This window comes from Leucoraja erinacea, chromosome 14, assembly GCF_028641065.1.
Source record: "Leucoraja erinacea ecotype New England chromosome 14, Leri_hhj_1, whole genome shotgun sequence".
NCBI lineage: Eukaryota > Metazoa > Chordata > Chondrichthyes > Rajiformes > Rajidae > Leucoraja > Leucoraja erinaceus.
Genome location: NC_073390.1, coordinates 37,045,797 through 37,058,195, shown reverse-complemented (window position 1 = coordinate 37,058,195; position 12,399 = coordinate 37,045,797). Strand labels below are relative to the sequence as shown.

Sequence of the window (12,399 nt, the reverse complement as noted above, 5' to 3'; positions counted from 1 at the left end):
TTTAACATAAGCATCCACCACAGTGGAATCAACATTACTCACTGTGATGGAAGGTAATAAACTTCAATCATCTTCCTCCTTTGTTCACCCTTGGTGGTCGGGGCTTTTGAACCCTCAGCACTGCCTCTGCCGATGGTCCGCTGTTCAAGCCCTCTTGTCGGGATGATGGAAACTCCAGCGTCAGGACGGATCGGAACACTCTGCGGCCCGTGAGTCGGCCGCTTCTCACCGAAGACCGCGGCTTCAAGGTGTTAAAGTGCACAGGCCCCGCGGTTGGAACGCTTCCACAGCGATCCTCGGCAAAGGATCGCCCACTCCGCGATGGTAAGTCTCCACCGCGCTTGCAGCTTGAAGCTCCAGGCCGGTCTCCAGGAAAGGCCGCACCAATCCAAGTTGTTAGGCCGCAGGGGGGGACGGAGAAAGATCACATCTCCGTCGAGGTAAGTGACTGAAAAAGGTTTCCCCCTATTTCCCACCCACCCCCCACATAAAATATACCGAGAAACATTAAAACATACATTTTAGACGCTATAAAAATATTGGGAGGGAGGGGGATGGGGGAGAGAGGGAGAGGGATGGGGGTAGAGAGGGAGAGGGAGAGGGAGGGGGGTAGAGAGGGAGAGAGGGAGGGGGGTTAGGGGGAGAGGGAGAGAGATGGGTAGAGAGGGAGAGAGGGGGGTAGAGAGGGAGAGGGAGGGGGTGGGTAGAGAGGGAGAGAGGGGGGTAGAGAGAGGGAGAGGGAGATGGGTAGAGAGGGGAGAGGGAGGAGAGTAGAGAGGGAGGGTAGAAGGAAGGGGATGGGTAGAGAGGGAGAGGGGGCAGAGAGGGAGGGGGTAGAGAGGAAGGGGGTTAGAGAGGGGGAGTAGAGAGGGAAGGGGGTAGAGAGGGAGGGGGGTAGAGAGGGAGGGGGCATAGTGGGGGGGGGGGTGGGGGGGGTAGAGTGGGGGGGAGGGAGGGTAGAGATGGAGAAGGCGAGGGAGGGAGGGAGAGAGAGAGGGGATAGGGAGGGAGGGGGGTTAAAGAGGGGAGGGGGTAAATAGGATGTGAGTGAGGGTAGATAAGGAGGGGACATCTCCATCCTCCACCCCTCCCCATCTCCCTCCTCCACACCCCGCCCCCCCCCCCCCAACTCCCTCTACCACCCCACTCTCCACCCTATCTACCCCCTCCCCATTTCCCTCATCCTCCTCCCCTTACTTCCATTCTCTGCCCCAGGACCTGCCCAGGTCGTAGAGCAGCACCAGGGCCTGGAACTCGGCCTGGTTTTCATATTCGGCCCAGCCCTAGTTGTGACTCCAGCCGTCAGCTCCAGCATTATTATCTACCTTTGTAAACCTGTCAGAGAATATGTTTTCATCCCAGCAATATTTTGAGATAGATTTCAAGCTCCAACCCAGAGGTCAAAGATTATTATCCAAATACATCGTATTCACATCTATGTTAGCCAGTATTGACTATTAACTTCAGAAAATCAAAACAATTATGTTATTCCTTAATGTGATTCCAAGAAAAGCCATTTGAAATGTTTTTGCAACAAACTATTTTATTGCAAAAATTAAAATGCAATTTGCAATTTTAAATACAGGAGATAATGAAGTAGTCATATTTCAATTATATCACACCTTTAGAAATAAAAATGCAATCACTATATAGCTCTAACATGCAGGTACAGCAGGTATTGAAGAAAGTGAATGGCATGTTGGCCTTCATAACAAGAGGAGTTGAGTATAGGAGCAAAGAGGTCCTCCTGCAGTTGTACTTAAAATCAGAAATAATCCATCCAGCTTCAGTTTGTGCCACCTTGATTTTGGATGCTATATTAAAATGAAAAAGACACATTTGTGAGTCAGACATAACATTTATATAGCAAATATTATTCAATGCTAAACATCAACTTTCCATGTAATTATTCTTAAAATCCAACATTTTTCCAAATATGCAATATTAATTTATAATTAGTACAGTACACCCAGTTATAATCCCTGCTGCATATTATGTTTCCATGTATCTAATTGACTTGTAAGTCATGACTCCTTCTTGTCTTGTAAAAACCCCCAATATTTAATACATAAAACAAGTACTGCATGTAAAAATATATATAATATTGTTTTTCAGGATAATATTTAGGGTGTGTTCCATTGCTTTGTTGGCTAATCTCCTTGTCATTCACTTATAACTGAACAATCAATACTACTTACTCAATCTCACTCATTTTTCTCTTTACCCAACGTGCTCTTGGGTCAGTACAGAGGGGCCCTTTTTCCACAGTGTAAAATCTGAAAGAGCAGAAATGTCCATGTTATATGAGTGTGCATGACTCTATGAATGATTGGAAAATGAATTTAAAATGGCCTATGCATGTCATAATACACAAATCGGCAATTAGTGTTTTTCTGCAAAACAGCTCTGAACGAGTTCATAATGCGCAACAATTATGTATTTTTAAGTTCAATGTTTGTTCAACTTTTTTTTAAACTCAGTATTCATTTTAAGCAAAGCCTTGTCCTAATTTCACATGAAAACATTTCAAAAAATATGCTTAATGTTAGGCAAGAGCTTATTCCAATATTCCAAAAACAGTTATTCTACAGTTGGTACAGAAAATTTAAAAAAAACAATCAAAAGCGTTGGTACAGAAAATTAAAAAAACAATCAATAGCGTTTATATATGATTTATGAAAGGCAAGTGCTCAGTTTCAAATTAGACAGATGGACTTCGAGAAAAAGGAAACAGAAAAGTTACATACACGATTGCCTTGACACAGGGAAGGTTCTCTGCCTGTTTCCTGTAACTAGTAATCCTAAATGGAATCCGTTTCCCAGACACCCGGTTGCAGCAATTTATGGAGACATTTCCAGGACCATTGAGTGAATGATGGACTGAGAAAAAATCATTTTTTCATTTAAAATATTTGGCAAAAGAAACCTGTATCATTTCAACATTATGTCATGTTATAAATACCAAAGCAATCAACCCAACAAGTGTTTGCTCAATACACTTCCATCGGCTCAGTAAGCAAATTAGACATGAGAAACGAGTGAGAGGAGCAGAAATAGGCCATTTGACCAATCAGGTCTACTATGCCATTCATTCATGGCTGATCTATCCCTCCCTCCAAACCTCATTCTCCTGCCTTTTCACCATAACCCCTGACACTGATACTAATCAAGAATCTAACTATCTCCGCCTTAAAAATATCCATTAACCACCTCCACAGCCTTCTGTGACAATGAATTTTACAGGTTCGCCACCCTCTTACTAAAGAAATTCCTCCTCATCTCCTTCCTTTATTGGCATGATAAAAAAACATTGTTATATTGCCAAATGTAACACTGGGACCCAACGGGTCCACACCTGGTCTAGTTCTAACAAATATTTTATTCATAGCAAAATTTGTAATATTTCAAACCACTTTATCTCTATTCAAAGCTTCATTCCAGTTGTAACTCTGAGTTGACCCAAACCTTCATAGCTAATTAATTATAAGGTAAAGACACCCATTTAGGTTGTTACTGGACTCAGTAAAACCCGGGATTGGAACAACCGTCATGGGAATACCACACAAACCCATCACAAAAGGCAGGGGCCAGGCAATGGTGTTCTAGCGGACGGTGCAAAGCGGTGATACAGCCTTTGATGAACAGAAAAGTTTGGACGCTGTATCTAAGCAGCTAAAGCATTGTTTCCTTTAAAGAGTTGGGGGGGGGAAAGGATTCTCGACGTGACATTCGGCATTTGAATGAGGCGGTTCGCTGAAAACTAGTTTTGACCAATAAGAATGTGGGAACTCCGGTCACGCTCCACCTACGAGAACCTCCGCGAACCTTTCACCTCCTTGCGACCCACCTACAGCTCAAGAATTCTCGCTAATCTCGATGACGACTTCATTCTAGTCGCCGCTTTTTTTTTAACGTTGAAATATTCTCGGCGACCATAATGAGGCCGCGACTAGTTCCCAGAATGTGGGAACTCCTCACGACCCGACTCCCCGGCCACCACCCGTGAACATGTGGCGAACATGTGGCAACGGCAAAGTCTCCTGCAGTCGCCTAAAAAGTCGCCCAAGTGGGACAGGCCCTTTTACATTGATCTTTGTTGTATAGTGATTGCACTGATATTGTCCCGGTGGTTAAGTTCTTTATAATTGAACCTTACCAGCTATATTCAATAGCACAACTAAAATCTCAGAGAGAGGAATATATTAATTTGTTCATCAATTATATTTGCAACGTTCCTGACATTACTCTCTACATGTATCAATAATAACAACTACATTTTTAGAAGTAGCTACAAAAAAAACTTACCTGGCATAGCAAATCCTGAAACTGCGCAGAAGAGAAACGGGAGTAATACAATCGTCAGGAGCATGTTGTTGGCAGTTTCTTCTGAGAGTCTCGAACTCTTTATATACTAGCAGTCAGGAGAATTAACCCGTTTAACGAGGGGCAAAAGTCACAATTTAGACATAGCCAAAATATTTAAAAGAGCAAACTAACGTGATGGTGTGCACAATGGTACAATGGTTCGTTATTACCATATGTACCAAGGTACTGTGAAATTATTATTTTTTTGTGTACAGTTCAGTAAGATTATTGTCACATGTAAGTGAATTACTGAATGTACAGAAACAGCCCACTGAATGCTTCATAAGGTCATACCTGGAACTTTACTAATGTCAATGCCATAAATACAGATTGTAATACGGATACAAATACGGATTGAAATGTTTTTAGTAAATATTGCCTCTGTACATATTAAGGTCCCAGCATTGTGGTTGTGATTGATTTTAAAAGACAATTGTAAGACACTGACAAGTGGCTAGTTCCAAGTGGCCAGTCCATATCTCCCTACTGACCAAGTAGGTGGAGGGAATTAGATATATAACAAAATTCTTTCATTTTTCTATTGCAAATTTAATTACACCAGAGTTTTCAGTGATCTAAATTGGGATCTGCACGCCAGCGAAACAAATTTAAAAAAAAAATCACTATCAACATTAATGTATTAGGATACATGAAAGTTGAACACGTGAGAATTGTGAAATCATGATGCAATTTTAATGTGTGGGAAATTCAGGAACTGTTCTTGACTTGTTATGACCTGGGAATATCCTCATATGGTGATTCATGTCGCCATAAAAAGAAACAGAATCTAATCTGATCTCACCAGTTTTACAAAAGTGAAACAGACTGCAGGGAAACTCTCGTGATGTTACTTTAAATATCTTAATCTAACAACAGCAAACTTGAATTTCCATTCTGTTCTGACAGATATGGGCAACTAAAAGCAGCATTTTTATTGAACTACTTCTGAATGACATGAATTGAACTCTGCAAACGATTTCATAAAAGTTTGTACCGAATTATTTGTGGAATCCCTGATTGAAGGTGGAATACAGTTATGGTGTTAATAATCTTAGTGTTTTGCAGTAGCACTGCTTCAGTATCGTTAGTCCATACTAGATCTGCTTCCTCGACTACTTCTCGTGGGAATATGAAATGTTTCCAGAGCCATTGAAGTGTGCCCACCCATACATGACCTCCTGTATTACTTATTAAAACTAATTTTCAAACACATTTTTTTAACGAAGTCTTAGATGTATTTTAAATTTAGGTTTGAAAAATAGAGGGTATGATGGTGGGAATGGAGATTTTGGGGGGAATCCACTGACATGGAAATTCCCTGAAAATATGCAAAGTTTTTTGTAGTTGCTATTACATCATCTGGCCTGTTGTCCCCGTTTTTCATCTTGTTCTGGCACTGTTGTCACTCCATTCTTCCAGCTGACTCCAGCTGCCAGGGCAAAAATAATTGGAGCAGAAGTAAGAGATTTGGAATCAAGGGAAGGGGAATGTTTTTCTCCAGGCAAAAAATGAAGCAGTGAACATTGCTCCTAAAGTTGATGATAGTAAGCAGAGGCAGTAGTTGTCAAAGGATAAATGAGATCCTTATAGGATAATGAGTGTGCATTAAATTAGTGCAGTGTCAATTAAAGCACTGGATGTGACACTGGAAGGTGAAGGTCCAGAGGAGGATAAATAACCAAAACCCTTGGGAGGTTGGGTGGGATATGTAGTTAAAGTTGTCCCCCCTTTCTCTCCCCTTACTCCAGTCCCTAACTACAGGATTCCATTACACCAAAGGGATCAACCGAAATGCCAAGATCACAAATGAGTTTTGGTTTATAAAACTGGAATTTTACTTCGGAGTCACGTGAGTGACTTCGTGAAGAACCCCGCTTCCACGCATGCGTGTCATATCGCTACACGCATTGCAACGAGTCACACAGGGGGGAACGGCGTTCCCCAGCGGGAGAATTTGAAAGTCGGGAACAGCAGGTAAGAGACTCTGCGTTCCTTTTTTCTACTTACCTTTTAGGAGGCTGCGGAAAGCTGGCGGGGAGACCCGTGGAGGGCGAGCAGCCGGCAGCAGCAACAGCACGAGTTTCCCTGGAGGGGAACAACCTGTGCCCGACTTTGCTCCCGCACCGGCAAAATTCACTTCTCGGCCGGGCGGGAAGCAAAGCAAAGAGGTCCCGTATGCCAGTCTCAAGCGAGACTGGCTTGGAACAGTCGCTAGCGGCCAGCGCGAAGGCTGCGGGACAGAGAGCAGGGACCAGCGCTGTAAGTACCCGGGGTACACAGCAGGGCTGGAAACGCTCAGCGAGTGCAGCGGCACTATGGAGTAGGAACTGGACGTCCGGGCTGAAAACCTTCTTCAAAAGGTAAGCACCGGGGTTGGTCCAGGGGATCCATAGGTACAGGAACTGCCGCGAAGGACCAGGCCCGTGAACACCGGGGTCGGTCCGAGCGGCTCGAACCCGACACGCAGGGAACAACGTTCACCAGCGGGAGAATAAAAGTCAGGAACCGCAGGTAGGAGACTCTGCGTTTCCTTCCACTTACCTTTAGGTGCAGACATGGACTGGGTCCATGTAAGCTGCAGAATGCCGGCGGGAGAACCGCGGAGTGCAGGCAGCCGGCAGGAGAGCAGTAACGGCAGTCGGCAGCGGCAGCGGCAGCAGCGGCAGGAGCACTGGCAGCGGCAGGAGCGCTGGCAGCGGCAGGAGCTGGCAACGGCAGGAGCAGCATGGGCACATCGATTCCCGGAGAGGGAAAACACCGGTGCCCAACTTCGCTCCAGCACGGTGAGAAAATTAATTTCTTGGCAGCAAAGGACTTTGCAGTTGACTGGCTGCAATCTACTACAAGGGACCAGTATGTGAGTACCAGGGTCGGTCCCAGCGGGGTTTTTAGTTACAATAATCACTTCTGGGCCTTTTGGCTAAGATCAAGTGTAGTATCTGTTCTTATCAGTTTAATATCTGATTTGTCCCTTATCTAGGGACCATATATTAAATAAAAACTATAGTAGCTGTTATCATCAGTTTGAATGTCTTATATGTCCCTTATCTAAGGACCAGATAAGTAGGAGTGTCCAGAATTGAGGGCATTAGAGTGGGGTTGACCGGCTGCAACGACCGCAAGGGACCAGTACCGTCAGTATGGGGGTCGGTCCCAGGGGTCTAAGATAAAGGAGCAGCCAGGAGTGCTGAGAGCGTTGGAGCCGGGTTAAAGGAATAGATGGAAGCAGCTGTGCCAGATGTCCTCCACACCGGCCATATCCACTCCACGGAAGGAAGGACAAAACTGGAGAAGGAGGACCATGGAACAGCGGGCAGCCAGCAGCAGCCAGCGGCACTTGGATCATCCGTAGTGGGATCAGCTGTGCCCGATGTCGGCCCCGCACCGGCCAGATCCATGCGGCCGAGCGGTAAGGCTAGACACAAATCAAACAAGGTAGTGGACTCAGAGGGTCCGACTTTGCATAATACCGCCGGCAACCAGCGCCGAGGGGCTGGAGTAGAAGAAGCGGTGTATGGAGCCTTGCTCCAATGTGATAAACCCACAGCGGTACCTCTTTGAGGGCTGCATAATGCTTCTACCCCATCAGAGGGGAGCACTGTGGGTCAGTTCTGGGTTGACTTGCAAGAGGGGTCCGCAGAACAAAAGACAAGTGGGCAGCAGTTAAGCCCCACATGGGTACCCCGTGCGGGACCCTAGAGATCTCTAACTCTATAAAAAAGAGTAGGCAGGACCCTGATGGGCCAGAGCCTGGTAATACAGCGTCCCATGATCCTAACACAGCAGGGACTCTGCTGGACATGGTGGCTGATTACTTTAGCCAAGTCAAACATGGGTAGACTTGGATCCAGGATGGCAATAGTATTACTATATGTCTGGCCACAAACGCCAACAAGAAAAATTTACAGACACTGGCCAGACATCTGCCACCTGGCAACGGTGAGGCATTACAGGTGCCCAGTGTAAACCAATGCATTTGGCAGCATATGGGGACGAACATCAGGAACCAGGACCTCAAGATCCAGAGAACCTTAAAGGGATTCACGGAAGGCATCATAGCATACACCCGCACCCTGGACTAAACGTAGGTAACCAAAGACCATCAAGACGCACTAGCTCTGTTTAGTAATATGCAATATGACCTGAACTACACGTGGAAGGCGGCCATTCAGCCAGCACTAGGACCCCAAAATGCTACCATTTGCAAACAAAGAACCGTGTGTGGACAAAGCCAAGACACTGGGGCTCATCAAGGCCAGCGCAAGGCCCTATTTTGGGGCATGATACCAGCCACAGGCAAGGCCATAAAAAATGTGGCTCATACCAGTGGCAGTGCCAGAAATCAATATAACCCGCAGGATCCTTTTTTAGGGTATGGCCAGGGCGGCCACCCTGGAAGATGCGGAAGCCTCAACCTCCCACACAACCCCGAACAAGAAATATCAAACCAGAACCTCCTTTTCAAAAAACCAAGGAAATAACTCAACCACCGGTAACCATGGAGGTAGGTGGGTGGGGTTTATGCTGTTAAAATAGGGACCTACGATGGTAGGGGAAGTTGCAACACTACAGTTATGTATGGTATATAATCACTACAGATTCATATAATCTCAGCAGTATTCAGGGTTATCTGATAGGATTTACTCATCCCAATAACCACAGTACAACATACACCAGAAGGGCATTTTGTCCTTACATAAACCAAACAATCTAAAACCCACATGGTGCTACAAAAAATTGTACACGAAAGGTGTGATTGAGCATACTTTTCATGGAACATTAGAATTGTATCAAACATATTTATTAAATAAAATAGAGTAGGGTTGCAGGATTATCATTTGATTTTAACCCTAAACACATTTGTTCTAGATATTCATTTTAAGATGGATACTCTTATTATTGATAAAGACTTGGTGTCAGCTGCGGGTTTCTATATGGCAGGCATTGACTCAAAAGAGGAACTTTGGCAATATAGAGCTTACAAAAGGGGCAATCATTAGCCCCAATATTATTTACTAAAATTCTAAAACCAGCTTGGCATTGTTATGTAAACAAAGCCATAGGGTGATGTTTTCCCCCGTTCGGCCCCATCAATGGGGTACTAGGGAAAATTCAACTACACTCGGCATCTGGAATTCTCAGAGTACCCGACTGACCTTCTAAATCATGGTATTCAGTCATACAGGGGATGGTGTTAGAACCATGTTCCCTAATGAACATAGCCAAAAATTATTGATTTATCCAGTGACTGGAGGCAGTCATCCATGCCATAAGACTATGGATTTATTGATTTGTAGAGTCTAAAAGACCCACTACACGACATTGGGCTGTCAGACAGGACGATGAATCTCATCTCATCTGCACTAAGACTGTCAACACGGAAGCAGTACCTTGGACTCATCAAGAAATGGGGCATATACTGCTTGGACAACAACCTCGACCAAAAGGCCAAGAACATTCTGGCCGTATTAGAATTTTAACAAGTCTCCATTATGATAATCGATGGAGCTACAGTGCCATCAATAGTGCCACAAGTGCACTCTCCAATTACCTATCACAAGGAACGGAGCGGCACGCGGTGGGAACGCACCCCTGGTAAGAAAACCAGGTACTCCGAAATCTGGGACGTGGGTGTCGTTTCTCAACATGCTGAGGAGCTTGTAGCTCATAACAGCGTTGTCACTTCAGTAACAGACCAGGAAGATGGTTATGCTCATGGTGTTATTTACCGCACAACAAGTCCAGCCATTAAGCAAACTGAGCCTGGACTCCCTGATCATCGCACCGAGAAACTGGTGTTGTCATACAGGTTTTAATAAAAGAAAACAGATCGGGTTCCTCGGGTCAAGTGTTTGATTTTATGGTACACCCATATGGCAAACGACGGTGTATAGCAAGACACATCTAACAATACATAGAATACTAAGAACATTCGAGGTCAGAGTATGGAGTTGTTTATCTCTTACAAAAAACCGCATGAAAGGGTCACGACTCAAACTATATCAAGGTGGCTTAAATAGGTCCTAAAAATGGCAGGAATAGACACTAATGTTTTAACTCTCATTCCACCAGGACTGCAGCAACATCCGCAGCAAAATTGTACAGGTACCCACAGACCAAATCCTCAAAATGGCAGGATGGTCATTCAAAAAAGGGTTTTTCCACAGGTTTTATAATAAACCAGTTATTTTTTGGAGCCATCATTGTATTAAGAAAACATTTTATGTTCAACAAAATAATTTGCCCGAAAGGTTACAGGGCTATGATTCTCAAATTTTAAAAAATGTTATATATTTTTTCGTTATACCACACAACTCTTTGTATAATTGTGTTTTAAAATTACTAATGATGCTCTCTCCCAATACCCAAGGCAGTTGTGAAGCATGGACTCGTTTCCACGGCATGAGGTCACAGGGCTTTGAAATCTTCACGAAGTCACTCACGTGACTCCGAAGTAAAATAGTAAGATTAAACGAGAACTTACCAGTTTGAAGTTTGATCTGTATTTTATGAGGAGTTACGATGAGGGATTTCGTGCCCTCCGCTCCCACCCTCTTATGATCATATCAAAAACTGGTATCTCTTTGATAATCTTACTATGTTAGATCATTATAGGTTCCTGTGACCTCACACCGCTGCTTTGAAGAATGACACGCATGCGTGGAAGCGGGGTTCTTCACGAAATCCCTCATCGTAACTCCTCATAAAATACAGATCAAACTTCAAACTGGTAAGTTCTCGTTTAATCTTACTATTACTTTTCATTAACAAGAAACCAATTCAAAAATAATTTTAATTTCACTAAAGATGTTTATGCTTTTTTTTTTAAATTGTGATTGATTACAGTTCTATTGATATTAATTTTAATTATAATTATTACATTGATCAGTTTTTCAATTCCTTCCCCGTTTATAAAAAACACTAGCAATATTTGGGGAGATCTTATAGACGTGTGTGACCATGAGGTGGATAGACTGGGTATTTTATCCAGAATAAGAGAATCAAAATACAGAGGACATAGTTGTACTAGGGGTGGGGGGGGGGGGGGGGGGGGGGGGGGAGATTTAAAATGAACCTGAGGAGCAATCTTTTTACTCAAAATGTGGCAGGTATGTGGAATGAACTGCTGGAGGAGGTAGTTGCTCTCACAACATTTAAAGGACATTTGGGTAGGTACATGGATTGGATAGATTTAGAGGGATATGGGCCAAATGTAGGCAGATGGGACTAGTGTTGAAGGGGCACATTGGTTGACAAGGGCAAGTTGGACCGAAGGGCGTGTCTACTTGCTATAAGGCTCTGAGGCATGAAATATTCACCATCCCAAAGACTATTTAGCATGAGGAGTTTTCAGAAAAAATGCATGCATACTCCATAATTAAATTAGTTAGAGTGGATAGATGAATGTAGAGAAAACAGCTCAAAGTATATGTTAAAAATAATTTATGTATGTGATCTGAACTATTGTGATTGCACAGAGAATGAATGCTGGCACAAACTGATTGGATCAATTCCATGATTCTTTGCTTTTGGGACTTGAATGCTTTTCTTGTTTAACCTGACACTCTCCCCCGCCCTTCAGTTCTTGCAGTCTGTGTTTGTTCAACAATTCTACCCCATTATCTTGGCTCCAGTCAGTCCCCTTGATTATTGTTCTTGCCGGCCTCATGATGCTGGCTGCATTCCACCCCCGGTCTTGCCAGAATATGTTTGATTTGTGAAATCTTCCCGCCTCATTAAAGGTTGCACAATTTAATTGTATGATGGAAGAAATAGATTAAGAGTAAAATACCAATGAATCGATCTGCATCATGAAGTATGTTCCGCCACAAATTAGCTTACTACACTTTCAAAACAGCCTGCACTGTGAATGTATGTATAGCCTACAAATTAGCTTGCTCCACTCTCAAAAAGCCAATGTTATGCATTGAAAACAGTTAATGCACTGGTAACCAATTTTGAGCTTCTTTCTGAATAAGTTAACAGCAGATATTAATAGTGCCTTAAAATTAAACCTAAAAATTAATTAAACCT

General features: G+C 43.7%; 1 pseudogene; it reads left to right on the top strand.

Moving 5' to 3' along the window:
• Positions 1–7,265: 7,265 nt before the first annotated feature.
• On the top strand, positions 7,266–7,371 carry LOC129703842 (U2 spliceosomal RNA; annotated as a pseudogene).
• The last annotated feature ends 5,028 nt before the right edge of the window (positions 7,372–12,399 follow it).